Genomic DNA, 11746 nt, shown 5'->3' with positions numbered 1-11746 from the left:
CCCAGTTTTTCCCAGCGTGTTCCTCATAGTCACGCAGAGATTTCGGGATGTGTTGCAAGGGCCCCATTAAACTCCCAAGTTTACCTCCCCTTGTTGGTCTCCCCCTCCTCACTACTGTAGATTCATTTTGTAGCAGAATGGGAATTACGGGGGCTAGTTAAAACTCCTTTCGGACAGTCCGGTAATTTCGCATTGGCATACCAGCCTAGGGCCCGAGGACTTTCCCCAGTGGGCCACAAGGAGATTTGAGTTAACTAGAGACAATAGCTCCTTAAGTCCCCACTCTGGGGGAGGGTCTAGGAATTCGGAGATTCCTGCTAATGAAAGGCCTCAGGGACACCCTGAGGGGTAAAGATGCACAGATTTTTGTCCAGTGTGAGACAGTCTGGAAGAACTGTGGACAGGTACGCTAATCTCCCTGACTGTCCTCCAAGCCAGGTGTCAGTTCAATCTGCGTGAAAGCAGAACCATCTGTCTTAGCCACCAGCTACGAGTCTGGTTGGGGGTTTGGGAGTCAGACAGATAGGAGTCTGAGTCCTGGGACAGTCACCAAGAGCTATGTGGTCACAGCCAAATCACTTAGTCTATCCAGGCCTCAGTGTCCGAATGTGCCAAAATGAGAATAATGGACCCATGTGATTTACTGAACTTGTGGTGAGTGTGGGGGTGTGGGAAACTAGACTGAGTGGCCATTAATTCTAGCAGCAGAAATAGCACACTCTTTCCTTCCCTGGAACTCTGTGGTCCAGGCCACCTTATCTTTCCATCTGCCTAACCCTGTGCAGGTGTCCCGATAGGAAATTCTGCTCTAAGGGGCCCTATCTACCAGCACACCAGCACCAGCTTGCTCCCCAGTTCTCTGGCCTCTCTCCCAGTCCCCGCTGAGCCCTTCTTTTCCTCTTTCCAGTAAAAAGTACTAGTGTGCTTTTTTTATCTGTGCTAAACTTCAAGAGCAGAATCATCCCTAAATTGATAAGAACAGCGGAGGGCGCTGCCCTTGGGGCTGGGGCTGATAGAGAGCAGGGCTTTCCGGGGGACAGCGGGACAGCGGGGAGGGGAGCTGAAAGCAGGAACCCCCCCTGCGGGGCATGGGGGGCTGCAAAAGCTTTCTACGCTGTATTCTCGCCTGAAGGCCTGAAACCACACTCAACCCAAATCTGTGGAAATGAGGAGCCACTGGCTACCCTGTGGGGAAGGGGTGGGAGGTGAGAGGAAGGAGGAGATGGGGGGGGTGGGCGGAAGTGGTGGGAGGAGAAGATGTGAGAGAGGAGATGGGAGTCCTGGGGGAAGAGTGGGGTGAAGGGAAAAAGGGGGGGAGGGGAGACGAGGATAGAAGGGGGCGTTGAAGACGGGAAGAGGAGGAGGAGGAAGAGGTGAGGGGTGGAGGTGACAGATGTGGGGGGGCTGGAAGAGGGCAAGGCAGTAGGAAGAGGGGTAGGGACAGAGGCGGGCGGGGGAAAAGTAAAGGAAGTAGGTGGCAGAAGTGAGGGGGAGGAGGGAAGAGGTGGTGGGAGGGTGCAGAGGCGGAGGAAGGAAGACATGGCTGTAGGAGGGGATGAGAAGCAGGAAGTGAGGGAGGAGGAGATGCGAGAGGGAAGAAGTGAGGGAAAGAGGAGGTACGGGGTGAGGAAGAGGGGGAGACAGGAAGGAGGAGTAAGAAGAGGGGGAGGGGGAGGAGGAAGGGCTGGGAAGAAGTGAGGGAAGGAGAGGAGAGGCAGGGAGAGGGGGGAAAGGAGGNNNNCCCGAGCCCCACCCGGCCCCCCGGCCCCGCCCAGCGCGACGCCCCCCGGGGCAGGGGTGGCCGGGCCGCGCGCCTCCGGGAACTCCGCTCCGTCAGACTTCCGGGAGAGGGGCGGCTTTTCTGCTCAAAATCCACCCGACTCCTCCGACGCGCTTTGCTTTCACAGTGGAAAACTACAATAGCAATTAAAAAAGCACACACAGCCATGAAAATAAGTGAAATTAGAACCTGCCGACTTCACTTCCCGGAGGCTTTTTGTTGGGTCTTGAAACTAGGAATCTTTGCGAGTCATCCTCGTAAGTGCCTTTTTTATCCGTTCACACTGATGCTCGGGCGGGCGTCTACACTACGTTTAACATCGTTAGCCTGGTGACGTTTTGACATTGTATTAACTTGATTTAATGATGGTTTCTGCCTTGGTTCACGTGGCCTCGCTTGATAACCTGAAATAAATGCTTACGCGTTGCAAAAATAAAGGCACCGAGGGAGAGTGCTCTTTTTAACCCTGCTGTAAAATAGATCAGAAAATATCCCCTAAGGCGATGCGAGTATTGAAAAGAGTCGAGTATTAGGTAGACCTGGGAAATAGATGTTAGAAACAACAGAAACTCATTGGCTTGTTCATAGCCATTTGGAAATTAACATGGTAAAATCATCAAATAATACTAGGGAGGGGAAAACTCAGTTCTGGTCAAGTTGGCTGAATTGGAACCTCAAGTCCTGCGTGGTAAATCACTCATTATTACGTCTTTGTGTGGGGGAAGCAGCCTCAGTGCTCCGGTGCCGAGAAGTTCTACTTCGGAAATCTCCGAGGGCAGTTATTACGAAGCCGATGCGGGTGGGGTTCTTACTGAAACTGAAGGCTCTTCTCCCCCCAGAGATTTTACTCCATTTTCCTTTAAAATGAGCTGAAAAGCCAGGGGATCATAAATTTTAAATTGGCTAATGCCAGTTAATGGTCACTCCCAAACTGAAATGAGAAGGTTAATCATCGCTAGATGGTGAGTTAATAAGGTCCAATTCAATGTACAAAAATTTGGCCTTCGGGCCACATCTGATACACCGTATAAAATCTAAAGATGGAGGCAATGCAGGTTTTATCAAATCAAACCAACAGTACTGATAGGATATAGCTTCTTGTAAGCTCAATGTGGGGACATTTTACGCGAAATAATATCTCAGTGACTGTGTGAAGCTTATCTCCCTGTGATTTGTACACTCTAGACCTGAGACTGCAGGCTGGAGCTCCATGGGCCTCCATGTTTTCCAGACCTGTGTGTGTGTTTTTCCGGGTATGTTTTAAACCTTTGAATTAGTTATCTATATTTTAAAACCAGCATATTTCCACTTGCAAAGCTGGACTTTTGGCTTTTCTTTGAAATATGACACCTGGCTGGGGGGGGGGGTATTTGTTGGCTGGAGCCCAGTTGGCTGGAGCCCAGCAGTTCCTAAGGTAGGACAGTCTGCATCTCTCACCTTATCCACTCCTCCCCACCCCGCCTTCATTCCTCAGGTGCTTGTCTGCCCTGTGCACCCGAGTGTTCTAGTTCTGCCCCCGACAAACCACTTTACCCCGTGCTCATCTTTTTATTAGGATGATTAAACTCATAGGTGATTTAGACATGCTAGGTCTATACCTAATGTTTGGATCGTTAAAGCCACAAAGCTTGATTTTCAGAAATTGATCTTGACAGATTCAGCGAGTCGATCCCATCACCAGCCTGTCATCCAGCATTTGCATGTCTCATTGCGGGGCCTCCTATCTGTTACGTCTGCACTGTAAGTGGCCACTTAACCTTGCACTGTGCAGGTGTTCTTTAGGTATTTGTGGGATTTAATTTTCTTTGACAAATCTATCTTCTGTCACTTGGCTGATGTTCATTCAGCCATCGAATGGTTGAGCCAGGAACTGTCGCAGAAGCTGGGGATGTGACCATGCACAAAATGTAAAAATCCCTGCCCACATGGGGAAGAGAGGCCATGCAAACAACCTGTTTGGACTTCTGTATTTGATTGCTGTCTCCTGAAATGTGCTGCAGGCTTGTTTGTTGTGACTCCTACCGTAGTTCCCTGCCAGATGGACTTCTTTCCCAGCGCTGGTCTACACCAGTCCTGGCCTGTGGCAATTTTCTCTGTGCCAGACAGAATCTCTGTTAGCCGACTGCATTTTGAATCAAAGCGTCTGCATCTCCTCTAGGCTTTAACCAGGACCAGTCATTTGTTTCCAAATGCCAGAAATGTCTACACTAGGTTATATATACATTTTTTTAATGTGTATTTTTGAGAGAGAGATGCAGGCTCTGCACTGACCGCAGGGAACCTGATTCAGGGCTCGAACTCACAACTGTGCGAACATGTGCAATCGGTTAATTTTTTTTTAAATGCAGCTTGTGTATCCTCTTCTCACAGAATATTAAGGGAACACTTGATAAACCTAAGTGACTCCGCAGTCTCTCATTTGTTTTGTTCTTTTGCAATATTGCCTTTCTTTGGAAGCATTGCTGCTATTACATCAAATATAAAAATAACTACTTTGCATGCATATTCCATAACTTACTTTGAGCAGTACTTTTAATAATTTATCAGTAAAAGACAATTTTACCTTTATTTTTTTAATTTAATTTTTTTATGTTTATTTTTAAGCAGAGAGAGTGAGCAGGGGAGGGGCAGAGAGAGGGGGGACAGAGGATCCAAACTGGGCTCTGTGCTGGTGACAGCAGACAGCCCAATGCAGGGCTTGAACCCACAAACTCTGAGGTCATAACCTGAGCCAAAGTTGGACACTTAACCAACTGAGCCTCCTAGGTGCCCCAAGATCATCTTACCTTTCTGCGTGTGATTGGGGTGACGTATGTTTTGCCGCATTCTTCTTAAGCTCTTTTTATTTTTAAATACAAGTCCAGTTTTATTCATAAAAATGAGAGAGGATTTCAGGTTTTTTTTTTTAATGTTTTATTTATTTCTAGGAGAGAGAGACAGCGTGAACAGGGGAGGGTCAGAGAGAGAGGGAGTCACAGACTCTGAAACAGGCTCCAGGCTCTGAGCTGGCAGTCAGCACAGAGCCCGACGCGGGGCTCAAACCCACGAACCGCGAGATCATGACCTAAGCGAAAGTCGGACACTTAACCGACTAAGCTACCCAGGAGCCCCAGATTTCAGTTTTTCTAAATACTCTGCAAAGTGAGTTACATCTGAAAATTCAGGTAAAGAAGTCTAATTTTATTTTTTTGTTAAAAATTCTTTAATGTTTATTCATTTTTGAGAGACAGAAACAGAGCACGAGCGGAGGAGGGGAAGAGAGACAGGGAGACAGAATCTGAAGCAGGCCCCAGGCTCTGAGCTAACAGCACAGAGCCCAGTGTGAGGCTTGAACCTGCAAACCTTGAAGTCATAACCTGAGCTGAAGTCGTACGCTTAACTGACTGAGCCACCCAGGTGCCGCAAAAAGTGTAATTTTAACTTCTTCTCTAAAGACGCAACTTTTTGTGAAAATGCCCCTCAAATATCTTATTTCTTTTTATTTTTTTATTTTTTTATTTTTTATTTATTTCTAGGAGAGAGAGAGAGAGACAGCGTGAGCAAGGGAGGGTCAGAGAGAGAGGGAGATACAGACTCTGAAATTGGCTCCAGGCTCTGAGCTGGCAGTCAGTACAGAGCCCGACGTGGGGCTCGAACCCACAAATGGTGAGATCATGACCTAAGCGAAAGTCGGACGCTTAACCGACTCAGCCACCCAGGCGCCCCTCAAATATCTTATTTCTATCTCTTCGCGTGGGTATATTTATATATTTGACCTCTCTGTCTGTTCTGGTCTTTGGCTCTTTGCATGTCTTTTATCATCTTCCAAGTCTATATGATTTCCTGTTGAGAAATATGAACTAGGTTAATGGAAATTCTTTGGGAAACAAATTCAAACACCAAGTATTTCACTTTTTGCAGTGAGTACAAGATAAGCAATTTATTATTTTATTTTATTTTTTAATGGTTTATTTTTTAGAGAGAGAGAGCGCGCCAACGGGGCAGGGGCAGAGAAGAGGGATCCAAAGTGGGCTCTGCACTGACAGTCGCAAGCCCAATGTGGGACTTGAGTTTGCAAACTGTGGGATCATGACCTGAGCTGAAGTTGCACGCTCAACTGACTGAGCCACCCTGGTGGCCCCAAGATAAGCAATTTATTGTGGACATAGCATTAATCTTTAGTCACACAACTAGTGAATACACAGGTAGTTTTAAAGTGCCATGAATGGCCAAGGCTCACTCTAAAAAGCACTCGGGTTGCTGTGCTTAGCACAAATTCAAACTGCTACATTTTAATTTGAGAGTCTGCGCGTGTGTACCATGGAAAGTGGTCAGTACTAGATGGAACTACCCATCAGAGCACTTGGAGTTGTAAAAACCATAAGATCTGACTGCTCTGATCTAATGAGAATGCAGACATCACGATATTCACATACAGTCACACAGTCCAACCAGAGCCCAAGGTTTACTTAGAGAACCGGAAAGAAAAGAGATTAGGCGCTGCATTCCTTTCTGGTTCTCCCAGCCCCCCCAAGGGGAGAAGATTGAGAGGGCATGTGGGATAAGGGTGAAAAGTCTGAACCTGGATCTGGACAAGTCACAATAACAACTGTGAGAAATCTTCCTTTTTTTTTTTAATTTTCTTTAATGTTTATTCAGTTTTGAGACAGAGAAACAGAGTGCGAGCGGTGAAGGTGCAGAGAGGGAGACGCAGAATCCAAAGCAGGCTCCAGGCTCTGAGCTGTCAGCACAGAGCCCAGCTTGGGGCTTGGACTCACAAACCACGAGATCATGACCTGCGCCGAAGTCAGAAGCTCAACTGACTGAGCCACCCAGGCGCCCCTCTACTTTTGTTTTAACTGGTGTTTCCCCTCACTCAACTGACATTTAGTGATTGGAACACCTGAACGCACACCAAAGCTTGGGTGTCTTATTTTAGGCTAATGGTAGAGACAACAGAAGAGAGATGTGGGGCTCAGAGGGCATCAGGAAAGGGAACCAGACAGATGCAACTTCACAGACAAAAAAAAAAAAAAAAAAAAAAGAAAAAAATATCTTTAGCTCTTATATACAAAAAGGCATTTAAGAGGTAAAATATTATCTTGCCTTTCCTTGACAAGAAAAGTTTGTCAATTTATATCACTGTGTGAAAATTCGTAAGGAAGTAGGAAGCTGTGAACTAATTGGTTTCATAAAAATTAACTACCCATGAGGTGCCCAACCTAGAAATTCCNACATTTGGCTCCACTGCTCTGAATGCTGTTTTTTTTTTTTTTTAAATCATGCCTGGGCTTTCATTCCCTTTGATGACATTTTCATGGCCGCCACCCCCACCCCAGTACCGCTTCAGTAAAATCTTTGCCAGGCACACTGGGACTCCCGCCCTTCCCTTTAGTAATTAGTGATAAGATTTCTCCTGTAGTACAGATACATACCGATCTGTTCTCTCTCCTGCTTTTATGATCCTGTTTTAGAAACTGAGCTGTTAAAGGTTGTGTTTGAACATATTTTTTGAACACGAACTTTAATTAAGGGATCAAAAGGCGTAAGCTCATGCTTCTTAATAACTGAAACCAGTATCTATCATTTTTCCTATCTAAAATCTATTGAAATTCTTATCAGCCTAGCTTCTTTTACTTTCAACTTGTAAAGAAACTTTTCCTTAAAGCTCCCTTTTTTGTACCCAGTAGGACCAACTCTTGTGATTATCATCAGCTAGAGGAAACCCACACGTCTCCCCCGAGCAACGTTAAGTGGCCATGTTGCAAAGGACCCCGGGGATTTTCTTCTTTGGTCATTGTCCCGGCCAAAGTCTTGAAAGACAGGTTTTCATTTCATTGCCATATTCGGTGGCTAAGAGTCTTCTGGTTACGTTACTAAACTTTGGACTATCTTAGAATTTAATTTGCTCAATTAAATGGCCGAAGAAACCCACAGATGACTACGTGTACTAAAACGTATGAAATCAATGACACGTGCCAGCCCTGGGAAGAGGAGCCACTTCTCCTGTGAGTCTGAGGGAATGTGTGTGAGTTGTCTTGTTTTTGTTTTGGAGCGCGAGGGCTGCTGGTGTGGGTGGATTTCCAGAACCCCCGAAAACCTGATGGGGGAAAGTCGCAGCAGGCTCAGGGAGGCATCCTACAGCAGGCAGGGGAGGGAGCTAGAAAAAGATTGGATAGTTAAAGGAACTCGGGTTGTTTAGCCTGCAAAGGGTAAAGCAGGGACAGGAGAATTGCTGTGTCCTACCTCAAGTACAAATTCGGAGAAAACTGGGATGTCAGCCACAGCGGAATGGAAGAGGGCAGACTTAAAAAAAATTTTTTTTAATGTTTTTATTTTTGAGAGACAGAGAGTGAGCAGGAGAGGGTCAGAGAGAGACACATACACACGCACAGAATCCGAAGCAGTTCAGGCTCAGAGCTGTCAGCGCAGAGCCCGACGCGGGGCCCAAACCCACAAACCGTGAGATCATGACCCAAGCCGAAGCTGGACGCTTAACCATCTGAGCCACAGAGGCTCCCTAAAAGGGCAGACTTTAAATTTAGAACCAATAATTTCCATGAGTTGATTAATGACATGAAACTGGCCTAAAGTTGGTATCTCAGACTGCTGGCTGTGGCTTTTTGTTTTCTCTTAATTCTCTAACACTTTGGAGTACATGCATCTAGGTAAAGGGAGATTTCCAGATACTGGGAAAGTCAGCTTTCACCCACACATAAAAAAAATTGTAAAATGTCAGGTAGGCTCAGAGGTGGGTCTTGCCACTTGGGTTGTTTTGCTCACAGTGGCACCAGTGGAATGGGGACGGGGGGTCGGTCATGAGGGTGCAAGCACATGCCATGAAATCACCTTCAAAAACTTGATACAGCATTTAAAATAAAATGTTTATTGTTTATTTTGAGAGAGAGAAAGTGGGGGAGGAGCAGAGAGTGAAGGAGAGAGAGAATCCCAAGCAGACTCCATGGCTCAGCTCAGAGCCCGACATGGGGCTCCATCTCACAACCATGACCTGAGCCGAAATCAAGAGTCAGACGCTTAACCGACTGAGCCACCCAGGTTCCCCGAAACATCTTTCAAGTGGACTTTTCTAGTCTAATAATAACCAACTATAGATTTATCGTGAGAGAACCTCTCTACAAACTTTATTGAATGTAATTTATTTTCATTTTGTTGACTTGAGTAAAAATGAAATGATTTTCCTTCCTTAAGCTAGATGTTGACCATTTAGAAACACAGCCTCAGAGACTTCCAGAATGAGTAAATATCTCCTGCTGTGTGAATGGCCAGCCTTCAGACTGATTAAGAAGGTGTTCAGGCAGGTATTCTGAGTCACTGTGTGATTCCGGACATGCCCACTGACCTCTCTCCAGGCTTAAGTGAAGTTAATGTTTTTCCTCTCACCAACTCACAGTGGTGCTTTTGGGGATGGAAAAAATGAATGTGGCGAAGTCCAGTGCAGATTTTTTAAATGCCACAGGAAAAAGCACATAAAAAAAACAAAACAAAAAAAATACTTCTTTTTTGTGACACGTAGCTGCTGTGTGAAAGATACAGGGCACACAGTCTTCCTGGCTCTGGGACAAAGGTATCCATCCTTCTTTAACTCAAAATAAAAGGTAGAAAAACGCCATGGAAGGTTTTAAGAAAGGAAGCGGAGTGTTCTTCAGACCTACGAGGCAAGTCATGTTCTTTTCTCATGTCTCTGGGAAAGAAAATGTGGTCAATATAAAGATGTTTTATTGCCGATTCTTACATAGAGACCTCAGTGTTCACATCTCAAAAACATGTCTTCAGATGCCAGTTTCACCTCCGAAAATGAGAACTGAGCTCGCCTAAAGGGGGGTTAGTGATGTGATTAGAGGCATTGGGAGGGTGCCCAGGCTATGTCTTACGTTCATTCTCAACTGTTGCTCCTTCCTTAAAACATACATATTCATGCCCCAGCATGGTGTTGTGTCAGGGCGGACACACATACTCTGCTGGAAAGCCTTTCCCTACTAGCGGGCCACATGCACAAAATCATTTTACAGCACATGGCTGTCTGAATGGCCATCTTTCAAGCAGCATGCACGCTGAAGCACCCTCCACCACTTCATGGGGAAATGTAATCAGAAGCCAGGCTGGCAGAGAGCCTAATGAGATAAAGGCAAAGCCTTCATTAAAGAGGCATTGTTTAAAATGTCAGCAAGCAGAGCACCTGGGTGGCTCAGTTGGTTGAGTGTCTGACTTCTGCTCAGGTCATGATCTTAAGGTTTGTGAGTTCAAGCCCCGCGTCGGGCTCGCTGCTGTCAGCCTGTCTGTGCAGAGCCTGCTTTGGACCCTCTGTCCCCTTCTCTCTGCCTGTCCCCATCCCCCAACTTGTGCTCTCCCAAAGATAAACAAATAAAATGTCAACAAGGAAACAAGTATTTGGTTTTTTTCTTCATGGGAACACCATAGTAGGTGCAACTCCATCAAGACAAGAAACTTAGATGTGGGCTTTGCCAAAGGTTGGCCCCCAAAAGGAGAGAACCTGACCAGCTAGCCTCTGGAGTGAACAAAAGACAGCAGCCAGCATTTCTGAAGGAAGTAGCGGGGTGCAGGGGTGCCTTCCCGAGTCATCCACTGAAGTTCAAGGATGCCCCTGCAGACATGGAAATAAGCTTTGCAGTGGCTACCAGAAATGGATGGAAAAGTCTGAAAGGGTGTTTGGTTTTCTTTTTGGCTGGTTGATTGATTTTTTGGTCTCACCAAAAGTAGCCCCCAGCCCATAAAGTTTGGGAGACACAACTTCAGAAAGCATGAATTTCTGTTTCCATGTGAGGGTACCTTCCTTTTTTTTTAAAATTTTTTTTATGTCTTTATCATATTTTGAGAGACAGAGAGCAAGTGGGGGAGGGATAGAGAGAGAGAGAGAAAATCGGAAGCAGGCTCCAGGCTCAACTGTAAGCACAGAGCCCGGCGCAGGGCTCAAACTCACGGACTGTGAGGTCATAACCTGAGCTGAAGTCGGACGCTTAACCAACTGGGCCACCCAGACGCCCCATGAGGGTACTTTTCTATTCCCATGGAAAGTTTGGAGAACCAGAAATTTAACTTGCTTATTTGTTAGTTCTCTTTTTTAACCACTTGCATTTCTTTTTTTTAATATATATTTTTTTAATTTAGAGAGAGAGCAAGAGGGTGGGGGAGAAGGGCAGAAAGAGAGAGAGAGGGAGAGAATCCAAAGTAGGCTCCATGCTCAGCTCTGAGCTTGATGTAGGGCTCAATCCCATGACCTCGGGATCATGACCCAAGCCAGAATCAAGAGTTGAACACTCAACCAGCTGAGCCACCCAGGCACCCCAGTTTGTCCATTCTTTCATTATTTGTCCAGCAAACTTTATTGAGCACCTACAATGTACCAAGCACGGCACTTAGTGCTGGGGATTCAAGCATAAAGGAGACCCAAATACTGCCTCGAGGAGCCTCCAGCCCCAACTCCATGGTGGGTTCTGCGTGTGTGATTTTAAGCTAATTTTCCCAACTGGACTGTGCACTTTGAACATCAGAACCAGAGACAAGTGATTTCAACTCATCAATAACTAATTTTCACTAAAAACGCTGTGTCTAGATATAAGAAAGATATTCCTGTGACCTATTTCAAAGACTTCGTTTAAAAATACACGGGGGGCAGAGGGAGCCTGGGTGGCTGTCGGTTGAACGTCTGACTTTGGCTCAGGTCATGATCTCATAGTCTGTGAGTTTGAGCCCCATGTCGGGCTCTGTGCTGACAGCTTGGAGCCTGGTACCTGCCTGGGATTCTGTGTCTCCTTCCCTCTCTGCCCCTCCCCCACTTGTGCTCTTGATTCTCTCTGTCTCTCAAAAATAAATAAATGTAAAGAAATTTTTGTTTTTAATTTTTTTTTTAAATGTTTTATTTATTTCTAGGAGAGAGAGAGAGACAGCGTGAGCAGGGGAGGGTCAGAGAGAGAGGGAGTCCCAGACTGAAACAGGCTCCAGGCTCTG

The 11746-nt window shown here is 46.0% G+C and overlaps 1 long non-coding RNA gene across 4 annotated transcripts in view; it reads left to right on the top strand.

Moving 5' to 3' along the window:
- Positions 1–1532: 1532 nt before the first annotated feature.
- The window catches only part of LOC144216141 (uncharacterized), a 13201-nt gene continuing 2987 nt past the window's right edge, over positions 1533–11746 (top strand). Inside the window, exons 1-4 of one of the 4 annotated variants that reach the window (XR_013330575.1) lie at positions 1533–1616; positions 1908–2037; positions 5296–5425; positions 7447–7767. This is a non-coding gene — a long non-coding RNA (uncharacterized LOC144216141). Of the gene's footprint in view, positions 1617–1765; positions 2038–5295; positions 5426–7446; positions 7768–11746 lie in introns of those variants that run through there. The other 3 variants (XR_013330574.1, XR_013330573.1, XR_013330576.1) reach the window with 3 other exon arrangements.

The sequence above is a fragment of the Crocuta crocuta genome, unplaced genomic scaffold (genome assembly GCF_008692635.1).
Source record: "Crocuta crocuta isolate KB4526 unplaced genomic scaffold, BGI_CrCroc_1.0 scaffold258, whole genome shotgun sequence".
Lineage (NCBI taxonomy): Eukaryota > Metazoa > Chordata > Mammalia > Carnivora > Hyaenidae > Crocuta > Crocuta crocuta.
Note: the sequence above shows the minus strand (reverse complement) of the source record. Positions and strands in the feature narration are given on the sequence as shown.